We start from the raw sequence: 25,493 nt of genomic DNA, 5'->3' as shown, positions 1-25,493 counted from the left end.
ATAAGCAAATAAATCTTACATCTCCACAGTTAGTGAAGATTTGCTTTGGGGTGAGATGTAACAGCAAATTAACTGTAACAGGGGCTACAGGGAGACTACAGATTACTAATACCATAGAGTCAAGTAAGGCAGACCTTGCCCACTGGTAATTCAAAGTTAAAGGCTGACTGCAATCCTTATTGAAGCTCCTGTTCTGGTAAATTATTCATTCTTTCTTAGTCCAAAGAAAATCTTTCGTATGTGTACATTCAACACAGCACTGTCTGAATTTGAAATAACAGTGCCACTATTGTCTTGGTGCTAAATTATATGAATAAGGCGATGTTAAGCAGGACAGGTCAAGATCAGTGACTGTCTTTGAAAACACCAGGCAAATGTAAGGAATTGGTGGAAATACACAGAGCAGGACCTGACTGATGTCTTCAAGGAAGCTTCTTGATAACTCTCAAACTACAAAGCAATGACTTAGAATATTACACAGATAGAGCAAGGCCTAGTCTGGGCACTCCTGACCTGCTGTAAAATCTGTCATCACCATCAGCTGCAGCAGTCACTTCCTGCATCTGAACCTGTTTGCTGAAGGTGTTTGGGTTTTTCATCCTTTCCTCCGAGCCACCAGGTACATAAGGATGCTGTAGACATTACTGTCCGAGTATCTTACTCTGGAAAATTATGCAAGCTCTGCCCTACAAACTGCACCTGAAGCTCTGTGAGCATGAATGGAAGCCATTTCACTTTGAAGGGATGGCAGAAAGAAGTCCAGGCATCTTGGCACTTGGGTGAAGAAATCAATAATGACTTCAGCTGAGGGAGCAAGTTGAAGAAATCTATCTCAAGCACCACTAGAAAGAGTAGAAAGATTTATTGTCTATTCAAGCTGGGTATTTTGTTGACAATGTTGAAAAGCACAGGGCTGAAGAATTCACACGAACAGACATTAAGCTGGAATACATTAGTAAAATTGAGGGGAAAAAAAAAAAAAAGCCAAAACAAAGACCACAACACAAAATCCCTCACTGAAACTGGAATAAGCTCAAATAGGACCTGGTCTTAGAATTCAGTAATGCCCTGATGAAAATTATCTTCCCTGGGAGAAGCAAGGTGGTTTTGTCCCAGTATATTTGTATATCAAAGGCTGGGAAAAACTGGCATTCCAGATATAAAGTTTTCCTGAGTCTCCTCTGATGACCCAACTGAAGAAAACAACAAACTTCATGCAGTTCAAGTACAAAACTACCATCACAAGGCGTTCACAACTAACAGCAAAAGATAAGTGGAACATAGAGGTGGCTTTGATTCCTACATGAATTGGCAGGTGATACACGCTACTCAGTGGTGTGTGGTACTGTGCCCACCCTCTTTGGACATGGCAGAATGACAGTCTCCGAAGTCAGTACCTTCAATGTGCAGGTCAAAACTAAACCACTAGGTTCCTCAGATCCACAAAAAGGAGCCAATACCCAAGTTGCTAGGATCAGTACTTCTCAAGAACACAGTCCACCAAAACACTGCTTTTCCTTCCAACTTAACAGTCAGAAATTGTTGAAGCAGTTTTTGCTTGAACTACCCCACAAACTTTGCTTTAGATTGACAAGAAGAAACATTAACACAGCTTTGGTTACACCTCAGCTTACAGCAGCCCTAGCCGCAGGCACTGCTATTATTGCTGTTTGAAAGATAACTATATATTCCAAAATCTCGTAATACCCAAATAGAATTTGGCAACACCCTACCTTCTGAGGTTTTCAGCACCAATTTTCTCCCTTTCATGTCTTGTACACATTTGATGGTGCCTTATTCTACTCATTTTAATCACGCCAATTCAGTGGCAGACTACAAATGAAAATGCAATAGAAACATTGCAGGCACTGTAACAATAGTCAAAACAAAGATTTCCTATGGCAGCTGTCAAATTAATGACATCTCCAAAGCTATCTAAATACAGTATCTGGGCAGAAATCCAATTATGTCAATTCTGCCTGAATACCCCAAAAGAGAGTCCTACTGGGGTTAGAAGTGGAAACAATTTTAAGCGCAGATTAGCTACATAAGCAGCTCCACACTTGAAACCAGAACAAGGGAACAAAAACCTAAAGGCATGACATTTATCTGGACACATGGGAGAGGGGGAAAAAGAACTGTTAGACATCTGGCAAAAGGTCAAAGCCAATTACCTTGTCCAAATTTGCCCCCCAAGATAATAGCTTCTAGGTTCACTTCTTCAAGAAAAGATGTATTGACTCCAGTATTTACAAAGATTTCTGCTTAACTCTACGTCCTCCACTACTGCTTTGGTTTTTCCAAAACCTTTTTCCCAACAAAATATTAACAGCAGTAGTAGGACATGCAACCTCCCAGAAGCACGAGCTAAATTTATCTAAAACCCAAATGAAATAATATTCTGCCTCACTTAAATACTAAGCAGCAGTGACAAATGGTATTCAGGAGTTTTAATTCAAGAGTATGATTTCTTGCTGGTTTTGCTGCTTTCCTTAAACCATTGTAACCACTGATTTCTGTTTTCCCTTGGAAGTGTCTGTGTTACTGCTCAATTATGTGGCAAATTCAGTTTGTTGAACCTTGCCACAGAATTGAACTACTGGGTTTAAAACAGACAAGGACCAAAGTGGGAGCGAAATAGCCTTTTAATTCAACAAAGAAAACAAAACAAAAGGATTCTCTTCTTTCTTTGCTGGTATATTAAAATAACTGCTTTTGAAACCACAGAGAAATTGTCTGTTTGTCTGTTTTATAAATGAAACTATTAAAACTAGAAAACTCAAATAAAAACTGCATGTGCCAAATAACTGAAGCAATATATATTTGTTAGTAACTATGTCCTAATTACAAATGTTTATGTCTATTATGAATAGATAAACCTTTAAATAAATCTAAGTGAACAAAAATAGCAGTCTCATTTAGACTGTTTCTAACCCTGATCTGTCTGTATACTGGAGAGAACAGTTTCAAAGGTAAGGATATAACTTACTGTACATATATTGTGAGTGCTTCTGCTATCAGCACGATACCAAATTAAGGACAGAGCAAAGCATTCATATGAATGGGCCTATATTTAGGATCGTGCATTCCTCACTGAGCTTTTCACACCAAGACTCTCACAGTTCGAGGCCAGGGGTTTTTTGTTGCTGTTGACTTGGGGTTTTTGTTTCTTAAGCACAGACATCAGGGATATTCAGAAAAGTCTGAAAATAAAAAAATCTGTTTAATAATCTTTTTAATAAATTATTTAATAATTTATTTTTTTAATAATCTGTTAAGTTCTAGAGTGTTCAGCTAATTCAAAAAAGAAATTCAAAGAAGTAGGTACTACACAAATGCAGGGTTGCACTCCAGAACTCGAGACAGCTTTGATTTAAAGCCATGCCAATGAACAACAGCTACCGTCTTCACTCATTCAAGGTGAATCTCCAAATCATTTTGAAAGGCATGCACAAAGATCCCTTCGCAAACCAGCAATTTTGGATATTACCAGTTTGGACCAAATTCAAATCAGTAACCCACCACATTTTCTGCTGTTACAGCAGAACTTAGAATATCAGACACAACAATTTTAACTAAGCTTGTTGAAAATATACTGTATTTTCTTGCAATTAAAATATACGAAGTCTATTTAAAATAGCTTCCAATTGAACCATGCAGTCAATGAGGCTGTCAAAAACATTTTGGCAAAGCCTAGAACAAAATTCTTCAATGCCAATTTTATTTTAATTTTTTTAGAATATATACAAGGAATCTATTTGTTGCCAGTTCTGTATTATTACAAGAGTTTCATTTCTTTATTTGCTCTCTAGAACACATTGAGCACAGTATCATGAATCCTCCTTTGTGTCACACACGCACTGAAATCCAATTACTACTCTATTAGGTCTCATTTAAATCCCATACGGTATGACAATAAACTGAACGAAATGAGCATCAGCACGTTTTTCAACCATCTTTACAATATGACATAGATGGCAATCACAGCTTAATAAAATTTCATTTACAAGGAAGGTAGCTCAGAATGTTCTCTTTCTCTGCCAGGCGTTTCAGGGAAACCTGGAAACACCAATTCTTCCCATCCTCCCTTGAAGAAGCCAGTTGACCATCACTATATCATGCATCTCAAACACGTGAGCCTTCTGCTTGTGGCACACAAGCTTGTCTTGGTGCTCAATGCTTACAACACATGCAAACCATACCAACCAATTGAATATTTGCTCCAAAGGTGTCAGCTTCTTTTTTTTAAGATTCCTGGGTAAGGAACCCTTTGATACGGGGTGACATCAGGTTGGGAAGAAGGGAGGGAAGAGCAAAACAAAACTGCGCCACAAGGGCAGGGAAAAGATACGGCATTTTAAGTAAGCTTTTATCCTATTTGAATGTAAAAAACTATTTAGTGCTAAATCACAAGGTAAATCTGAACAACTTTCAGAAGCTCTGAATACTTCACCACTTCATTGCAGGTAATTTAGGGATGATTTATGGATGTATTACAATCACATGCCATTCTACCTACCTTCATTACAGCATTTCCCAAGCTTGTCTCACTACACAGCAACTACTGTTTATAGATGTCCAGCTCTGCCCTTTTTTTTCATTGGTTATTTTTCATTCACAAAAGAAACAAAAAATCCCTCATTTGCAGTAAGCAGTCGCCACAGTCAAAGCTCTCTGAAGGATGCACGAGAGCTTTGTTGAATTGCTGTTTCTTAATAGCTGACCTGACTAACTCATCTTCCTCGTGCAGACTACTAATCAAAATGTCATGCTGACATTTAAACACATGTTCTGTTGCTAAAAAACAAAAGCCAGGAAAACATATGCTGTCCACTTTCAAACATGTTCTCCAGGCAAAAAACCTCAAAGTTTTAAGAACAGACTTTGAAATATTTCAGTCATTACATGAAACAATTTTAGTTGTAATTTTATTAAATCTTGTTCTTTACATGCCTACCACAAACAGTAAACCATGAGAAACAGGTAAGTTCCAAGTTGAGGGAGAGACGATGATGATGTGGGGAGGAGGGTAATTAAATCATTCCAAGGTTTGTGCTCTAATTCTGCAATTAGAATGGGAAGATCTGGGCCAGAGCTTCCTCCGTGCAGAGGAGATTATAAAGACAGTAACATTATTGATTTTTTTTTTCTTTTTGCTAGAAAAAGAAGCAGGAGGCAGAGACATTTCTCCATGCATATCACTCAATCACACGGACTTTTCTAGTGTATTTCCACAGGGGTTTTTCTGCATGCTTTTTAAAATGTCTTCCTCACTGCACTAGCTATCTTTCGCTCCAGTTTAGTTCTTCCCATTCATCTTCACCTTATACCTAAAACTATGGGCAGGCCATATGAAGGAACAGCAAAAGCCAAAGACCACAGACCCTCAATTCATTCTGACTGCAACTTTGAGCAATATAACTGACCTTAAGGAACATGAGCTTCACTTGCAAAAATTTGAAGACCTTCATGACCCAAATGTCTTTGCCTGAAAATGAAGCTAAAAGTACCATCTCTTTGTTTTTAAAGGTAATGAAGAACTGAAAACACTAAATTGTACTTATAAGCTTAAATAATTTTGAAAACTAATTTACTTTCAAGAAGGCAGAACAATTTCCTTCCTACAGGATTTCAATTATATTTGCTTTCACTTTATTTTACCATTCCTTTCAGTACGCTATGATGGCAAATACAGATCTTATAATAAGAACTTATCCTCTGGGGAAGTTATACCTCTCGAGCTGCAAAAGAGCACAAACATCTTGCATGCTTCAGAACACAAAGCCTATTGCCATGAAACCTCAGAGTAACAGTCTCAGAAACCCACTGTCAATTGCTAAAGCATGCACAGAATTTGCGTCTGAAAAACGGGTTATAGCAATCTTTCATTTAAATCAGCGACATCACAGATGCCACAAGTGCTTTCTTCTTCTTAAATATAAAGTAACAGTTCCCAGTAAAAGCCAAGAATTTTCAAAACTAGAGCTTAAATACAGACTACAAACATATCAAGTGCTTAAATTATTAGCTACTGTATTTTTAGAAGCACTAGGTACCTTAAGAAAGTAGCACAAGCAGCTTCAAGTTCTTAGCACATTCAACATATGGTAGAAAAAAAAAAATTATATATATATATATAAAAATACAAATCAGTCCAGGAACAGACATCCTGCATGAACAGGATTCAAAATTCTGGTCATGGTCCAACAGACAGAAATAAACATACCACAGTGAAGCAATATCAAAGACAGAAAGCACGATGCACCATCTAGTACCCTTTTATAGGGTACGCTACTAATTTATTCCTTTGCCAAAAATTTATTCTCACCTTACATTTTACTAACTTACAGTAACTTCACACGTGCAAACTTGCTTGTTCAATTAGAATTACCATACATTTTCTGTCATGACGGGCATTAATGATCTCAAGAAGCAATATTCAAAATACGGAAATATTCAATATTCAGCAATTCAAAATATGGAAAACATGGAACCAAGCGATTCAGGCCTACTTGTTTTTATTACACACAGATTACTATCTCACTTTGAGAAATGCAAAGGAAAAGAGGACAGGAGAAAAAGCAACCTTCCAGAGTGCAAACCCACCAAAATTCCCTGCCATGGGTTTCTATGCCTATTACTAACCAGTAATGAAGTCTTGAAGTGCTGCTCTTATAAATTGTAAATGCCACAAATTTTGCTGTTTGTTCCAGAAGCGAGTTTTAGCTTTGCCACCTAAAAAAGCTGGATGGCTTCACCACAGAAACATGACTCCTTTTCTGCAGAATACAACCTGATGAGAGCTTCAAATGAACACACCGGGCCTGAGAACCAAGCTCAAAGCCGTCACAGAGTGAAAACGCCTCCTGCTTGAGTAAAGCTCCAGATTCTTGAAGAAAGGATCACTGCAAAGGAAGGAGGCATTGTTTGTTCTTCCAGCCTTTTAATATGTCCACAGGCAAAAAACTTCTCTTTCCTATCAGTGCTCCCCCTGAAGCAGAGGCAGGAGTACTGCCTGGACCTGCTACTGGAAGGACAGTTACACTGACAAGCAGAAGAGTAGACGATCCGACATAAACACCAGTATAAAAACATTCTTGGCACATATTACTCAGTAAAATTTATGATGTTAAATTAAAGAATGAGCCATCAGACTAATACACAGACATCCACAAACTCTGAAGGCATCTTGTGTACCTATGCAAAAGCTTGACTGAAAAATGGAATGAGACTGTTGGGATCCTCACAAATCAACCACAGGACTTCTGTAATTCTCAGCAGGGCAGGATTTCCCCCACAACCCAAAAGACTGACTCAGGCTAATTATCACCAAACGTTATGAAACAATTCTTCACTAAAAAAAAACCCCAAACAACACAAAACAAAGCCAACCCCCACACATTTATGGTTTCAAAGAAACTTTGCAGAACTAAAAGTATGTGTAAATTGATGGCCCGAGGGCAGCATGACTTCTGCTTCGGGTATACAGGGCTCCTCCAGACAGTACGAACGCATAAACGAGAGTACAAATCTACCGAGGATATACCCTGGTTGCTAGACCTTGCTATCACATCTTCATTACTGCCATTACCTGCAATACCCAGATTAAAGCTTGGATGGGCATGTAATCATAGCTTAATTTTATTGCAGAGAGATCTGCCAAACTGCTTCTCACTGGTGTCTTCAAAATGAGAGCTTGGGTAGCAGATGTAGTCTGCTAGTAAGTGGCTGGTAAAGGCTCTGCACCTTGCGTACAATACAGAGTGGGAGGCTGGCATGGTAACTCACATGAGAAGGTCAAGCAGTGCAAAAGTGGAGGAAGAAACAGGACAAGAGCAGCGATAATGTAAGAGGAACAACACTGAACAAGATGCAGAAAGACTTTATGCAATTAGCAATTCCCTACACAGACGGGGGAGGAAAAATACACACAGAAGAGCTGTGCAGAGTTTAGTTTTCTTAATTAAGCTGGTGACAAGCAACCATTAATTAGAACAGATATTTTAAAGCATTCAGAACAATTTGACAAAAAAAAAAAAAAGAAAAAGAAAAAAGGGTTGGCTGGTAATAGCCTAGGTACAGACCTCCTTTTTGGTACACTGACATTTTGGAGATGATAAATTCAAGGAAAATTATAAACAATAAAGGTAACGCAGACCATCTACAGTAAGTATTTTGTACTTGACAGCTTAAACTCTAATCCTTAAAGATAAAATAAGTACTAATGAATTCAAGCCAGTCTTTGAGAAGGGGAAGAACGGTGGAGACTTCTGTTGTTAATTCTGATCCAAGTCAAAGACACATGATGAAAAGGTTCAGCATACAGGGATTCTTCAGATGTCTGACTACATTTTGGGATTTTTCAAAGTTTCTTTCCAAAGTTTCTGTCAAGATGTGAATACACACAGTATTTCTAGAAAATGTGGGAGAAGAGCTTTCAAACAAAGAGATGAAGAACGACGCCAAACTAACAAATTCACAATGTACTAATACTCCTCTTAAACTATTTCAAAATGAGTCCAGTTTCTATACAGATGGCAATTTGAGAAGCGTACTACCATTCTGATACAGAACATTACGCTTAAAAATTTTGTTGTGTGTAAGAGGTAAAGCTGTGTCTTTTCTTTTATTCCCACCAAAAAAACCCCGGAAGTTGCATTTCAGAAATGCCAAATTCTTGATCACAAATAAACAATACACTCAGTACAAGCTTAATGCTATATAGCATGCTATAGAATTTCAAGAGCAAGCAACAAAGTTTTATTATTGTTGAGGGCTTTTACTTATACTCCAGAAGTCTTTAAGTGGAGCACAGATATGAACTGAGATCTGTATTAAGAAAAAAAAAAATCCTTCATCTCAGAAAGAGTAAGATCATTTGAAGATGGATTTCACAATAATAAAAATAAAAGCCATTCAGAGAGAAAGGAAGGATACAATTTTCCCCTTCTAGAACTCTCCCTGAATTTTCAGTTACCCATTACCCCCCACAAAAGGACACACTCAGCATCAGGAACCCCACACCCTGTGTTTGTTCATGCTTCCGACCATGACCTCTAACCTGGAATTGCTGCCCCATGGCCTGCAGCAGGAACACACATGCACATACCCCAAGTGCAGATCCTGGCCCTCCTGCCTGCTGCCAGCAACAGCCAGTTTCCTGCTTCTTGTCTCTCACCAGAAGATCCATCCTTGTCAAACTGACTTATTAATTAATATAGGCCTAATGAATTGGCATTTTCCAGGAGGTAGGAAAACATTTTTCCACCAGAAGGCTGTGTGACTAAGAACATCAAGATTGTAAGTAATTATAAACACATGTAAAACTGTTGCTTTACATCACTGAATACCATCCCTTCGCCGTCACATTTTTATAGCAACTGCAGCGCATAACACACACTTTCACTCAAGGTCAGAAACAGCAATTAACTGGCACACAGCAAGTTAAACTGAAGCATGGAGATGATCTAACATGGAGGAAACTCACAACCTTATTGAAAGCCTTGGGGTTTCATACAAACCAAAGAGCATAAGGGCTGTGGGTTGGAAGCAGTTAGGAATAATTACTGTATCAAGGTACAACACTTTAAAAACGAAAAATCTGGGGAAAGGATTTAGTAGATGAACATGATTTCCCCTGTGAACTCCCTCTTACTGCTACAGGAAGACACGATTAATTTTAACGAATTCTACCAAACAAGCATAAGTGCGGCAAAATATTAATCACTCAAATTAGCCATCTCATAAGTAACGGGTTTTTTCCCCTCTTTCTATATAAAGAAAATTTAAAAATTCATTGTCTTTGAATTTGAAGAAAATTCACAGAGTTTGTGTAAACTTACATGAACACAACTGATCTTGATCAGGAGCTACTTTATCAGTTTGCCCTTCGGAAAGATATGTTTTTTTCTAAACAAAACCTGACGCAAATTCCCCAAACATCTTTTCTGCATTTAAAAAGTTTCATAGACTCTCCAGGATTAAAAATAACCCTGGTACAAACATCTCCACTAATGCTTCCTCAGCTTTTACTAACCAACAAAAGCTTAAGTAATCTACTCATGAGGAACAATCAATACAGAACCTTTTAAAGAGACACAGCATATATAAAAATAACAGTTCAACAATACCTAAGAATTAAGTTCAGGCATTAAAGCCTGAAAGAGAGGTTTAGGCACAAAAAGGGTTGGAAATGAAGGACTGCAACCGGTAACAGCATTGCCAGTAGCAAAAGGATGCTCAGTATTTCTTAGCATCTCCCAGAATAACACAGCAGCACGTAAACTGCAGCCCTGCTGAAATTAGTGCGTATTTTGAGACATAAATTATGTCTACACTTTACTGCATTAGGACAGCAGCTCGGAAATAAGCATGCGATCCCTCCAGCAGAATTTACTTCAAAGCCTGCCCCCTCCTCTGCCTACAGAGCTTAGCAATAGATAAAATTGAGAATGTGGTTTTCATTCATTTCTTCCAGGCACTCTAAAATTCACACATGCACCTCAGAGTGGCTTGAAATCTGGCGTGCCATATGGCAGTGCATTTGTCATTTCCAGAAATATGTTGAATATGGGTTCCAGAGATATAAAGCCCCAATGAAAAAAAAATAAAAAACAAAACTCCTGAAGCCAACAGATTCTGTTCAAATGCCACCAACTTTATACTATGCACAACTGGAGAGCCTGGGCTTTGATCAGGCTTCAAAGAACCTCTTCATTTGCCCCAGAATATAAATTTGATGCCTTAGCTTGTGGAGGCTTATTTCCCTACTGTTTTGCAACTCTGTAAAGTTATTTACACTTGCCTTAAGTGAGTCTGAAGTAGAAATAATACATCAACATCAGTACTAGAATTACACAAACATATTGCACTTGGAGCACAAAGTAAATGATTTACAAGCTACAAAACAGTGGAGAATCGGGATAAAGAGTTTTATGGCTATTTCAGTGTGAACCAACTGAAGAAGAAATAAATTCTTCCCATTCCCGCATACAAAGTTTAATGGTGCATATTATGAAGCAACATTCAAAAAAACAACAGAACAATTAGCAAACAGGGGGTTTTTTTTAAACATGAAAAACAAGTAAAGGCTCTCCTGCGGGCTGAAATAATCACACAGTCTCCAAACTCAGAAATCCAAGTAAGATTTAAAAAAACAAAAACCTAACTAAATTGGCAGAGCTAAGCAAAACATCTTGCTGCTTCTAAAATGAGCAAGTCCCATGCTGTAGGTAGCAAACACTACAATTGCTACATTCCAGGGATGTGTACTCTCCACTATTTGCAATCTGCGATGAAATGATCCTTTTTCTTTTTTTAAGAAAGAAAACACAGATTAGCAAGCAGCAATCAAATGGCATTACATGACCAGAACAACTTTCCGTCTTGCTTTTTTTTCTTTCAAGGCTGGAATCACAGATCATGGTATCTTCCAACGCAAATACATAGAAACAGAATCATTCACCTTTTTGCCGGCATGCTCAGCTTTACCTACCTCTCTTTTCTCCTTATGTTGCCTCTTGAAACTAAGTTATCTTAGCGCACATCTTTTTACCCCAAGGATGAAAATTAAAAGCAAGTAGGAACTGTTGACAAGAACTGTTTTGGGGGTGGTACTTTGTTTTGAAACACACACAGAACTCAAGGAAAAAAAAAAAAATCTTACTCCAAACAGGTGGATCCTGGAGTGAAGAACTTCCTGTGTGCATATTCCAAGAAAAATTTGTTTTGGACACAGTGTACATATATTATGTATCCAACAAGGGGAGGTGACTGCAAAGACAGCAAGGAGGCGCAGGTGATTCTATAATCAGAGTCTTATCCAGCCCTACTGCAAGGTTTCTGAGCATGAGGAAGAAACTCAAGAGCATTTCCACCCTAACTAGGAGAGGATATTTGCAAGCACCTAAACAACTTAAGGCAGCATCATCTGGGATATTTAACATAGCACAGACACTGTTCCACTATACTAATCAGTCATGTTCATCCAAGACCAGGATCCATCCAGCTGCCCCAGCCAATGAGTGTTTCAGCAATGAAGAGAAAGACTACCACAAGATCTGCCACTCAAATCTCCTAATGATGACAGTGTATCTGCTCAAGGCAGTGGGCTTTCAGAAAGCCAGGGTTTTTTTCTCCAGGCATAACAAGCACAGAGCTGCCAGCCGCCGGTGTTGCCATCTAGAGAAGCTATTCCTAGAAAAGCAAGAAAAATGTGTGGGCTGAGTTGGAAAGAAAATGTAGAAACTAAAGCAAGCTGGAGAGTCCCCTGTAATAAAAGAGGTGAAGAAAATCCCTGTGTCTGCTAAGATTTAAGTTGATGAGCAGAACTCTCCCACCCAGCCAATAACTGGGCTTTTTAGGTATACTGAGGCTTGTGAGTGGGATGAAAAGCTGCTTTCACACGCTGCTGCAAAATTTTACTGTGCCCAGCAGACAAATAAAGTATGCTAAATTTCCTGAATATTTCCTGAATATTTTCCTGATCCTGGATAATTAAAGAAGAACTTTCTTTAATTATTCTTACAGTAAAGCCAGTTTGAAATTCAACTTTTACCATATTCTTAATTGTAGGTCTAGAAAAAAGAAAAGTCCCCAGCTACTGAAGTTTCACACACTCTGCCGTTCTCCCATGGCTATAACTACACTGGCAATAAACTGTCCTAGACAGGCAAGAGTAGCAGTTCTCACACTGTGACAACTAAAATGCTAAAGAGACAGAACTGATTTTCAATTGTGAACACATTTTTAATCACAATTTTCTTCCTCACATATGTGCTTTTCTTGCCAAAGTCCCAAATCCAAGCCTTGGAAAAGTTAACTAAACATATTCGTAAGTGCCTTGAATATCATAACTCAGTTGATTAAACATTTGGAAGGGTTCACCTGGTGGCTTTGAAGTGGAGCAGAGGACCAAACCAAAGCTCTGCAGGTGGTAATATAATCCTTGGGGATCTATCAATAAAATTGTAACAATTCTTTAGTTGAAGCAAAGCCAAAAGATTCACGGTGGGAAATGAAGCTACACACGGTAAGAACGTAAAACTTGACTCCCTGTACCCAAGGTTAGAAAACTATTACAACATCAAGGTACATGCCAGTAAAGCTATTTTCCTGTCTTACAGATTTAGCCTTTAAGATGTTCTATGCACTTTTTCAAACCTTGCTGCATATTTTAATTTTATACTTAAAGATCTTCCTGCATTCCAAGACAATTCTTATTATTTTCCTTTGATGCTGGCTTTTTCTTGGATGTTTTCCAGATGAAGCTTTAAATTGAAGTTCAGCAGAAAAACAATCAGAGCACTACATTTCAATAACAGAAGCATTGAAAATGTGTCCTTCAGTGTATTAAACTCATTGCTGGAAGGTACATATGAAAATATATTACCCACCTTGGAAAACTCTCCATTGTTATAATTTGGTCATTTCACACACCAGTGATCAATCTCAACTGAGCACATTCTGTAAGTCCACACATAATGATAAAAAATTAGACATACCAGAGAAAAATTAAAGCCATTCCTTTGTGAACAAGTTTATTCACCTTGTGATTTTACATAAAAATCACTTTTCTACTGCTTCTTGGTATGAAGCTAAACAAGCTGAAGATACATAAATTGCTGACTACAAGGGTCAAGGACTCAGCAACCTGCACTGTGCCCGCTTTGCAGCAAAAGCTGGTAGGCACAAAAAAAAAATCAACTTTTAAAAACAATCTTAGAAGCATGGCCAAACGAAACTGCTTTTTTAAAAAGAGAAAGGAAAAGAGCAAAACTACAGTAATACTGCTCCACCATTCCCCCAATGCCCTATCACACTGAGATCCAGCACTGGAACTCATCATACAATTCTCACTACAGCAGCTCCCCCTCATCCATGACAAAGAGTGGACAAGCAAGAGAATGATGCTGCATAGCAAAGGAGAGTATAGTGTTATTTTTATACAACTCACTTTAGTCCAAAGCAAGTTCACACTGGTGAATACTACCCCAACTTGAACCACAGCAACGGTCATAAATTCAGTTCAAATTTAACAAACCATTCCTAAATACCAGGTTGGAGGCATACATGTATGTAGTACAAAAACAAAAATATAATATTCAACAGAACAACATCTGATGCACCCAGTACTTACTCCCAGCCTGAGCAGATAAAGGAAGCAGACAACCTCATTTCTGTGAATGGTGTGTGACTACATGCTTAGCCAACAAAACAATAACAAAAATATCTTCATCGACATCCCATTCATAGCTGTTAATTTAATGGAAAGACTCTTTGTGCATGAAAAAGATATGAGTAATAGCCTTCACAGCAACTTTAACAGCAGACTGTTAGATAAGAGGCTACATAACCCAGCAGCTGGATGCTATTCAGCTACCTGACAGCCTCTAAGTAGCTTGGAAAAAGTAAATTAATCAGAAGAAGTATATTTCTAAGGCAATGACCAGTGTTCCCCTGGCAATGCAAAGGAAGCAGGAGGGAGATGGGGGGAAGGAGGCAGATTCAGATGCTTTGAAAGAGGGATTAGAACAAGAGGTTGTGTGATTCAAGACAACATATGATGATCACTCTGACACAGCAGCCGCAGGAACATACAGACTTCTCCACCGGATGGTTACACACATTTATTTTAGCCTTCCATAAATTCACAATATTTTAAGACAACTGCATTGAAAGCAATACCAAAAAAAAAAAAAAACCAAAAAGCACACAAAAAACCCCCACCAAAAACAAAACAAAAAACCCACAAACCATAAAACATTCATTCGTGACTTTTCTCCATGTGAAAATGCTTCTTCTCATCTAGTGAAAGACACTTATTGACAGAAATACGTGGAAGTCACCCCCAATACCCTAATTCAATGCTAGAAAATATTTGTGGAAGAAAAAAGTTTAAAGCAATTATATAAAAACGTCTGCAGGGGTTCAAAAGTGTGGGTAATTTCAGAAACCTCATTAAGTGTATTTTTGATCACTTTTAAATGCAATGTTTCAGTCAAATCTTTTTCATTTTATTCCCAAATGAGTATAATCATGCTAGACAGGATATAGGGGGTTTTAGTTTTATCTTGTGACTTTTTATTTGCTGAAATACTTCTGCCATATGAATGGATTACAGACAACTCCAAAACATACTCACAGTCAAGGACATTCCCAATCTTAACTATGCACAAAACACTGCAAAACGGAAAAGAAGGAGGGAGAAGAGTAACACAGCCCCAAAGCAGAGGTTATCACCTTCTGTTTAGGTAACAGCAACTAAAGAATGCACCGAATAAAGTTTTTTCTAAAACAAAGATAAAGTATTTATAAACTTTGTAAAATTAAATGGTATTTCTCTAAGAAAATCTGAAGAGGCATCTATACAACCACAAAAAACTATGAATTATATTGATATCAGGTGCAAGTATCCTTCTTGAGGCTTGGGATTTTGATTGTTGTTGGGTTTTTGGGGGGCTGGCTTTGTTGAGTTTTCTTACATCTAATAGGCATCACAATTTTAGAAAGATAGTACCGGCAAGATAAACAACTCATTGAAATCTGGTTGCTTAACACCAAGCATGGCATCTTGCACACTGGGCATATCCTTTACATTCAAAAAGCTTGTCCCAGGAAAATGGGGTAGAAACAAGAGCCAAGGGCTGCTGCCAGTCAGGCAGGCAGCAAGTAGACAGTGGGAGGTCAGAGCTTTCAGCTGCCAGCACTACTCAGGCAGACACACCACAGGCTCACCTGCAGGCAGAATGGCTCTGTCTGAGATTTGAGGCTGGAAAGGCAACGCCCCATTTCCACACACACCCACACCTGGGTAGGATGACAGCTGACCAGTAGACAAGACTGAAGCTGTTTGATACTGCATTTTGTTCCCTTGGGTTCTGAGCAGCTCGCAGTTTATGAGCCCTGCCCTCTTACCAACACCTCCCCTTCCGGCTGCAGAGCACAGGAGACCTGCAAGACATGCAGCCCTTCCCTCATTGCTCTTCCTTACCAGCTGCTTTGCCAAACACTTCAGGTTCATGCACTGAAAAACAATTTCTAAACTGCCAAATGCACCTGGAATTAGCAATACCAAGCTGTTATCTACACAAACAACAAGAAAAAGGGTTTACAATCACAAGTTAGTTGATGATTATCTTGCTGATCTATGGTCTATATACACAGAGACAACTCCTAGGTTTTTCTGCAAACAAAGTGATTTGCTAATATAGCAACAGGTGCTCTGCCTGAACCACCAGCAAAATTCTTCTCTTTAGTAGCTCTACCTCGATTCACTTGCACTCATGATTCACTGACATCAGGACTGCTATCTCTGAAGAGCAAAACACTTAAAATTTCACTACCTGCTTAGCAAGCACAGTACAATCTACTGAATACCAAGCTGCTTCTAATGCTATGTACACTTAGTAACGGTATGTATGCCATCGCTGAAGAAGAGTAAGGCAATGTCCATTAATTCAGATCACAGTTATGTATGGTATCTTTTAACCACAAGTATGTTACTTGTATTATCTCAAAGGAATCTGAACAACCAACTACTTAACTGCTAAAATTATCTATCTGGAAAGAAGAAAAAAAAATATCAAAGAACAGATAAATCACAAGGACAAGCTAAAAGGACTTTTATCATAGAAGATTGAAACTAAGTCTAGTTGCACTGTTAAACAATGTCTTATAGCTAAAACATGAGGGGAGGGGAGAGGAAGGAAGTGTTATGTTAAAAATTGTTTATTTAAGTGATCTGCATTAATATGCTTATCTTCGAACCCCGACTCCTCCAAAAGAGACATTATCACCCTCTTCGCATTTAAGGGCTTTTCTTGCATGCCATTTTAATTTTTCCTTTGTTTGCTTTCATACAGTCTGGTTTTTGGTTTTAAATTCTAGGTTTTCATATTTTAAAATTAAAAATCAAACTAAATCATTCCTTGTTTTCCCCATGAGGAACTAACTTCCTCTTTCCATCAACTTCAGCAGGCATTATGTCAAGCACTGCCTGATCTACTCCTGGTCTTTAACATCTCAGTACTATCATTCATTAAACAAAGCTAAATTACTAGCAGTCCCACTGACTTCTTGGGACTGATGACAGAGTGACGTAATACACAATGTATAGGTGTAAAGTCTGCCTGTAAAAATAAGCTGGCTATGTGACACTGCAGGCAGAAGTTCAACATGTAATTTAACATACATGTCATGACAAGTTAAAGAATGTATAACTAAAGAAGAGTTGATCTGCAATGTAATTGTGGTTCTTGTTTGAAAAAGACGTACTTATGGCTCTGCTTTGTGTTTTGTAAATAAGAGGCATTCATTCCCATAGTACTACTAGCAGTACACAGGGTCATAGCAACAGTAGAAAAAGTTAGGATACAAAGCAAAGAATAAATACTTTGACAAAGCCACGACATTGCATCTTTCTTATGTTCCAGAGAGGCAAAAGGAATATCTGAACTAAATAAACATCCAGGATCTCTGGTCAGCAAAACCAGAAAAGATCCTAAAGGAATACAACCACCACTATTACAAGATAGGACTAATGGCAGAAGACACACGTTGCTGCAATAAAGATATTACACAAGCTTTAATAGTTTTCTGTCTTAGGAGGTCTATAACATTTCAGTTTGTTACGGTTCCCCAAGCATTCCTTAAGAGCCTCAAAGCTCATAAAAATGATGTGTCATATTTTGATACTTGTACTAAACACAAGCTTTATTATTACCAGTGTTTAAACCCAATACAATCCACTCAGTCCTTACTGAGCTAGCTGATTAAATATCTAATATTCATGAACTAGAATTTTAATATTGAATGCTCAAAATGATTCAAGGCTTTTGATGTAACGGAACATAAGTCATTCAGTGTTAAGTGGAAGGCAGATCCTGTATTATAGCATTAATTATTTGGGATACTAGCATTAATTTCTTTCTCTATTTGAATTAAACAGAATTCAAAACAGTGTGAATTTATGAATAGCCCACAATGTAATTATTTCTATATTATCCCTGCAGCATTAGCAGAAAGACTGCCTACATACCTGAAAATGTAAAGGAAGGAGATTGATCATCAGTTTTCCTTTTAATCTTTTTCTGAAAGACAGGAAAGGTGAAGCTCAATATATTTATACTCTAACTGGCTTACACTCTTTTCTGATTAAAAAATATATGTCTTTATACTTACGAACACCATCTACATATTTTTTGTATTCAATATTCAATGATTAAAGGAAAACACATTTAAGTAAGATATACTGTAGCCAATTTCTTTTATGACTAAAACAAAAACAATTCTTAATTAAAACCACAAAGCTGCAAAAATAGCAGGGACTTTCACAAAATTTCAACACTCACTGGAAAAAAAACACTGAAACTTAATTTTGATTTCCAAAGTTGCTACATCCCCAGGAGTTCGAGTTCTGGTAGGAAAGACTAATGAAAGATGCAGACATGGTACCTTTTTTCCATCTCCTAAATGGTACCAATTTTCAATTCACTTATGTTACAGGTACAGCCAGACAGTACTTGCTAACAAAAACAATTCACAATGCAAAACAAATAAAGAAATACACCACCACTCATAAAACTGCTGTTTGCAGATCATCTGAGTCAACGAGTACCAGAGCTTCAGATCCTGAAGGAGCCAGCATAACATTCCCATACAAAACATGCAAAAATCAGTATTTACAGGTTTTTATCCAACTTTACAAGACTTGAGCAGTCTGGTTAAACCAGAAACAGCTGTCCAACTGAAACTGCAACTTTACAAATAAACATCAGCCAAGGCTAAAAATAAGCCAAACAAACCAGCTGTGCCACTCACTGCCCCTGCTCACAGCCTATCTACACAGGTGCCAGGTCCCGCCCCTGCACTCCACAGCATGGTTTTTGCACCATCACTGACCAACAGTACTGACACAAAACCAAAGATCAGTGAATAAAGTGCCCACTTCCGACCTAAAAAATACTCAATACTTGTCCTTCTGGTTTTGATGAAGTTCTTGCTAAAAACACTAAAGATATGTATGTTTTGGATGCTTTCAGAGTGACTGGATGAAGTCCAACTACCTATTTTCTTTTTTCTTCTACTCATCCAAAAAAAAAAGCTTTCAATCTGAAGCTACCAATTGCATTTTCAACAAACACTAAATTATTTAAAACAAACCAAACAAAAACCCAAATTGCTTTTGTAAAAACAAAAAAAACCCTCTACACCAAGAAAAAGCTTACAGTAAGTTTTGCTAAGCCAGGTGGCAGCACGCATTTGCAGCAGCCCAAGTCTCCTGTGGTGGAATCCAGAATCCTTGACACGTCGTCTTTCAAGATCTGTCAAATTTGATAACACTATATGTGTGTCTGAAGGGACACCATCCATTCAGGGAAATGAACACACAATTTGTTGTCGTGACAGCTATCAAAATTCAGCCCAAGAACATATCATACAGCCACATATCTTTCCTTCTGCATCAAGAGGTTGAAAAATACTTTCCTTGTTGTCATCTGAAGCATCATTAGGATGTCAACTGAGAAGCTGACTTCCTTGGAATAACGGTAGCCCAGGATGGCTCTGGGAGCCAAGTCCGACACACAACAGATGTGGGAGAAAACAAGTGTGATGAATACAGTGCTATTCTAAGAACAGGAAGGGAAAACCTTCCAGCCACGCTATGTTAAGGGTGTTCCTAATGCACTGAAACCAAGAGATCAGTCCGATCGATGCTTGGGTTCTCCCCTCCTCTGGTATCAGTGCCAGCATTTGCTAAGCAGAAAGCTTAATTTATTGCTGTTCCTTGAAACAGTTTTACTAGTCCAGAATGCCCTAAAATTCAGAGTAATGCACCAATTTAACTCTCCATGTGTAGCATAAATTTTAACAGGATTTTGCGTTTCTCTTCTCTCTTAAACATGTGAAAGGAATACCCACAAGCTGCTTTATTTTAGCATATAGTTAACCAAAACCTTAATCAGTATACAAAAGTTATTATTTCAGCCAACTTAAATTCACAAGGCCAAGTTAGAAAATCCTGATATACTTAAATTTACAGTTTGTATGCTTAATGAACACCACCATTCCTTTCCAAACCTTCCCGCCCTGCAAGGATCTATCCTCATTTTGAAGGAAAGGTTCTGAAACAGTGCTTAATGACTGTTTTCAAATAATATAAACAGGAGCAATACAGTTAAATCAGAAGATAAACTATTTTAACAGCTTACTTTTATTCTTAATAAAAAGCTTTCTCTTCCTTTTTTTTTTTTTTTTTTTTTTTAAATGCTGCTCTGCTAGCAGAACCCAGAACCTCACCCCAGCATGACCAGTAAGCACCTGCTTTGCTAACCCTCTTCCTGTTCTCCTGCTGGGTCTGACAGCTCTTCCATATTTGCATGGAGCTGATCCAGTGTAACCTGTAGGGAAAGACAGCTGAGAGACAGCATTCAGCTAAAGTGGCTCCTCACACTATATAAGGACGTGACCCAGCATCAGGAAGAACATCTGCAGCCTCTAGCCTCTCTCTTAACTTTGGTATCTGCTTTCACACTTCTGCCCCTTTTCCCCATAAAGGCCTTCAATACGCTCTGATAATTTCTAGAACTCAAACTTTAAATGGCTCAGAAGGCTAAAAATCTTTTTTTCAAGTAAAGTAGTAATACTCTAAAGGCCTGCTCACTTATTTTTGGTTACTGATCCATTTTGACTAAACAGTCCCACTCTGGCACAACAAACACTACCCACATCACTTCCAAGGACCACACATTACAATACTTGCTGAAGTGACAGAGGAAGAAAGCGCCCTACCTATCAAAATAACACAATCTGCTGAAACACAATGGTAACGGGTTATCATCTAATTATTTTTATTTTTAATTAAAAATCTTCTTGAAAACAAAGTTTATATTTCATTTAGAAAAGTAGGTTGCCTAAGAAGGTTACCCCCAAATTTTGTAAACATACTAAATATACCAGTTTCAGCTAATATCTGTGGTATATCTCGCTACCTGTTTTCACATCTATTTCTACAGTTGTGTGTATTCTGCAGGCAGTAGATGAGTTGAGGAAAACTGGATTGAGTTTCTTCAGCCCAGATTAAAAACACACCTGTATTGCATTTTATTTTGCATCTTTATTCTGCCACAGTTGTTAAGGGAAAAGCAACATTTTTGAGAATCCAGGTTATCTGGAGTCCCAGCATGCAGACCCCACTGTCTGCTTCACAGAATAATCAATATTAGCTACACATCACCATATTAATACCTTGCTAATGAGATCAGGACCAAAACCAGCACAACAAACCTACAGAGGGGAAAAAACCTCTAAGCCACAAAGTTTGTTTCTACGAGTTTGAACAAACACTGGCTACACCAGCATGCCTGAGCTTCCACTGTAAAAGATGTTTTTCTTAACACGAGTATTTCTAAAACTTCACTGACATCGGGTTATTGTGCATAGCTGCAGAAATTTAAAATGCAAAGGGTTGCTCTTCTCTAATCAAGATTTATTTCTCTGCACCTGAATTCTTGAAATTTACAATATTCTATTAAAGTTTAAAAATATACACTGCCAAACCACCTCACTGCACACAGTTATTTATGCTGGTTTTAAAATATGAACTCACTTCACTAACAGTGAGGAACAAATTCATTTGTTGTGTCACATATATTTAATGAAATATAAAAATACATATTTCATATTTCGAGGCACTTCCAATTTACTCATTTCATTAGCATTTATGAAACAATTAAGAATCCTTATGATGGAGAAAAAAGATTACTCCAAGAAATAAAAAAAACAACACTTGAAAGAATTACTTTACCCACTGCTGAACAGAGCAATGGTTTAATTGGGCAGAGCACCGACAACTACGTTATTATGAGGAAACTAATGGGCCTAATTGAATCTACAAGAAAAATTTAAACAGAACTTAAAACAGAAACGAGCTTAGGATTCCATGGCCGAGACTCATAAATTTGGAAAGCAAAACAAACAGAAAAGTCATTTTTCGGAAGGTGTAAGTCATCAGGATCTCATGTCGTACCTTCTTCAGAAGGCTGAACAACCGTGCATGGGTTAAACTAATAGTACAGGCCACACTTTCATGCTTTACAAGGAAGAAACAACACTATTTCCCACATTACAAATACTATCCAGTTCTCTCGAAGGTCTTCCACTCCAGGAACTAATAAGGGTTCTTGACTTCTACTCCGTGGAAACTATTGTCCCACAATGTTCCTGTATACCTAGTACACACAATGATAAAGTGTATTGCCTTTAAGTTTATTATTTCAGAGAGAGAGGAAAGCAGCTTTCCTGCAGAGCGCCTCAACTCTCCGCCTCTTCAGCACACCAGATGACCTACTTCAGGGGAGCAGGGTGCCCAGGGACAAGCATCCAACACCTTACCCCAGGTCTGACTAAACTAACCAAAACACGGTAGCATCTGATCTCACAGGCAGTTTTCAGCTACCTAAAAACTCCTCCAAATACCTCTAATAAATCCCCACCAGCAATCCTGCTTCCTCAACACGCAGAGTAGGGGATGGGGTGGGGGGAATACCCATGGCTTGGAAACCATCAGTGCCTTGATGCAAACAGGAAATATTTTCGAGAACACACACTTCGGATTCAAAGATGCCTTGGTTTTGATTTCAAACCTGCAGCAAGTAAATTGATACAGCACCTGTCTCCGTGAGTCTGGAAGCAGCTTTTATGCTCAAGAAGCATGAAAAACACAGATACTCCAGGTAGTTGTGCTGCTGCTCAAGACCATGACCAGCAAGCAAAGCTATCTGGGCATCACTTTTGGAGTCGCTAGCTTACATTTTCTACCAAGGAAAGAAAGACATGAGCACCACAAAGGACTAATGTACCAACAGCAACACAAGGTACGAAAAAAGCCTGAAACAAAGTCTGGAAAAGAAGCAGATGCCACTGACCTTGTCCCTCTTCCTTAGCTGACTGTAGATGAGAAGTGACACATAGGAGAGCAAATACCTCTCCTTACATTCCCATACAATCAGCCAGGAAACTACAGAAGAGAGGAAGGGGAGAAAATGAGTTCCCTTTCCACTGCAGTAACAAGCCAAAGGCTGATATTTTAAATTTATCATATGTTCGGTAGCAAGGATGTAATAGAAAGCATCACCAAGACAATCAAGGACTAACTTTGTTGTTGATTGGGGGGGGGAGCAAGAGAAATTCTGTGTATCACTATATCACAATCAGAAATGTCATCTGATAGAAGTCCAATACAACAGCTAGTGTTGCAATGACAGAACAACGGTAATGAGAGCTAACATCATAAGGAGTCTGTGTCTGTTTCATGGCCTATATAAATATATTTGCTAATTACAGTCTTGATCTTCATAGTACAGGTGCCTTCTATCTCTACACTTATTCACTGTTCCCAAAAGTGACATCTTCTGTCAATGTCTCAAGAAGCAAGTCAGTCACAAAGCTATTTGCTAACTGCTTAAACTGACTTGGGCCAGACAGAGGATTTCAATTTCCAGAGCTGTGAAACCCGTATTTCTAAGAAGCGACAACATTATTTTACTTCAGAATTTAATCCTAAAAACAAAAACACAGTACCATTAACATCACCTGCATGGTACTGACTGCTTCAGATTACTAAAAAGCAGTGGCAAAACAAGTACTTTCAAACACAAATTCTTCATGAGCTCCTACCCAGTAAGACCTTTCTAATTCCTCCATATTAAGTTACTAGTCCGAACTCCCGATGGTACAAACCACGCATGGTTAGGCCATGAAAATTTGTTTTTACAAAGGCCACTACCAAGCTTGGTGAAAGAGCCGCCTAATTCTCCCAGGTTGAGCTGCTGCAATAGTAGCAATATATTCCGCAGCAACAAATACTGTTTCACAGGCAGGAGAAGAAATGAGGTTCAGCAAGAGAGAGCTTTAAATTCTCAAAGAGGTTCAGTCAGCATTCAAGTTTTAAAGTAACAAAGTAACAAGAGAGCTCTGAGTTAAATACTACATTGAATTCATGGAATAACCCTGATACATGGCAAAGGGCCACATTAAATGCAAAAAAAAAACACCCAACTGTGGGAGATGTCAACATACAGACCAGAGTCGAAAGGCACTCACGATTACCCAGTCGCAGGTCAGACCTGAATTACAAACCTGAATCCCGACCTGACAACTTTATCTGAGGTGGGCCACAGTGCCCTGCTTGCCTGCAAGGGGTATCTCTTAGTTTGGGCACATTTTTAATTAAAAACACGATGAAAAGACTTATAAATTATTTTCTTCCCCAGACAATCCGGGATGCACTTTACTGAACAGGCATTACATGAGGTATAATTTTACCTTATTTTCTCTCCTTTCTTTTCACCTTTACATCTTTTACCTACATTAGCATCAACCGGGGACGTATTGCAACACGCTCCTCAAGAAAGCCCCCGGTTTCAGCCCTAACCAACTCGAAAGTAGGGGACGGAAAGAGACAAGAAAGAAAAGGGGGACGAGGAGGCCGGATCCTCGGCGCAGCTCGGTGCGGCCGCCCGCCCGTCCGGGAAACTTTCCTGTGGCGCCGTACTCCTCCGGCCGGGAGGCGCTGCCCGCACTCCGCCGCCGGGACCGACGGATACACGGCCTCCATTCGCGCACCGGGCCGGTAGCGGAGCCCCGCGGGGGGCGGGGGGGGGAGTCCCAGCCTGCCGCTGCCCCGCGGCAGAACGGCGGGTGGCACAAAGCGGCGGCTGTCACACACACACAACTCAGAAAGATGAGGAGGAGCCGACCCCAGCCCCCCCGCAGCTGGACGTGGCACACAAACACCTCCCTCTCCCAGCCCCCTCGGGCTGCCCCCAGCAGGTACCAGCCCCTCCACACCCCCCTCCCCGGGGCCTCCACCGCCCAGGTGACACCCGCCCCTCCCCCGCTCCCAGCGGCCCTTTACCCCCGCCGCCCCCCGCGACCACCACAAGTTTAGAGCGGGCCCGCACCTCGGCCCCCGCCCTGGCCCCATCCCCGTCCCGCCCGCGGCCGCGCTTACCTCCGGCCGGCCGGCCGACGGGGAGCGGGGCGGGCGACGGCGGGGAGGCTCTCAGCCCAGGCGGGCTCCGCTTCTTTGTCTCCTCGGCGGCGGCGGCGGCGGCGGCGCCCGCTCGCTCCCCCCTCCGCTTCTCTCTGCCCTTCCCCAGGCGGATGCGGGCCGCGTCCTCCAAGAGGGACCGGCTGGCTCCCCCCCTTCCTCTTCCTCCTCCGCTCCGCGCCGGACGCGTCCAAGGCCCCAGCCCGCGGCGGCGGCAACGGCTCCGCTCCCTGCCTCCCCTCAGCCTGCTGCGCCCGGCGGCGACGGCCCCTCCCCCGCCAAACGCCCGCCCCCCTCGGCACAGGCACAGCCCCCGCCCTGCCCTTCCTGCCGCTGCCGCTGCCGGGATCGCGCGGGAGGAGCTCTCTGAACTCCCCCTCACCCGCCGGGAAGGCCGCCGGTACCCCCGCCCCAGCGCGGCCGGGTTAGGCCGGGCCGGGGC

At 39.9% G+C, this 25,493-nt stretch overlaps 1 protein-coding gene across 2 annotated transcripts in view; it reads right to left on the bottom strand.

The window, feature by feature from the left end:
• The window catches only part of NCK2 (NCK adaptor protein 2), an 87,798-nt gene extending 62,531 nt beyond the window's left edge, over window positions 1–25,267 (bottom strand). The window contains exons 1-2 of one of the 2 annotated variants that reach the window (XM_080613690.1): window positions 25,013–25,267; window positions 18,038–18,089 (exon numbers count right to left, since the gene is read on the bottom strand). The gene's annotated coding sequence lies outside the window, so the exon portion shown is untranslated. The remainder of the gene's footprint in view (window positions 1–18,037; window positions 18,090–25,012) is intronic. The other variant, XM_080613688.1, reaches the window with a different exon arrangement.
• Between the last annotated feature and the right edge of the window lie 226 nt (window positions 25,268–25,493).

Source organism: Psittacula echo (genome assembly GCF_963264785.1).
Source record: "Psittacula echo genome assembly, chromosome: 3".
Taxonomy (NCBI): domain Eukaryota; kingdom Metazoa; phylum Chordata; class Aves; order Psittaciformes; family Psittacidae; genus Psittacula; species Psittacula echo.
Note: the sequence above shows the minus strand (reverse complement) of the source record. Positions and strands in the feature narration are given on the sequence as shown.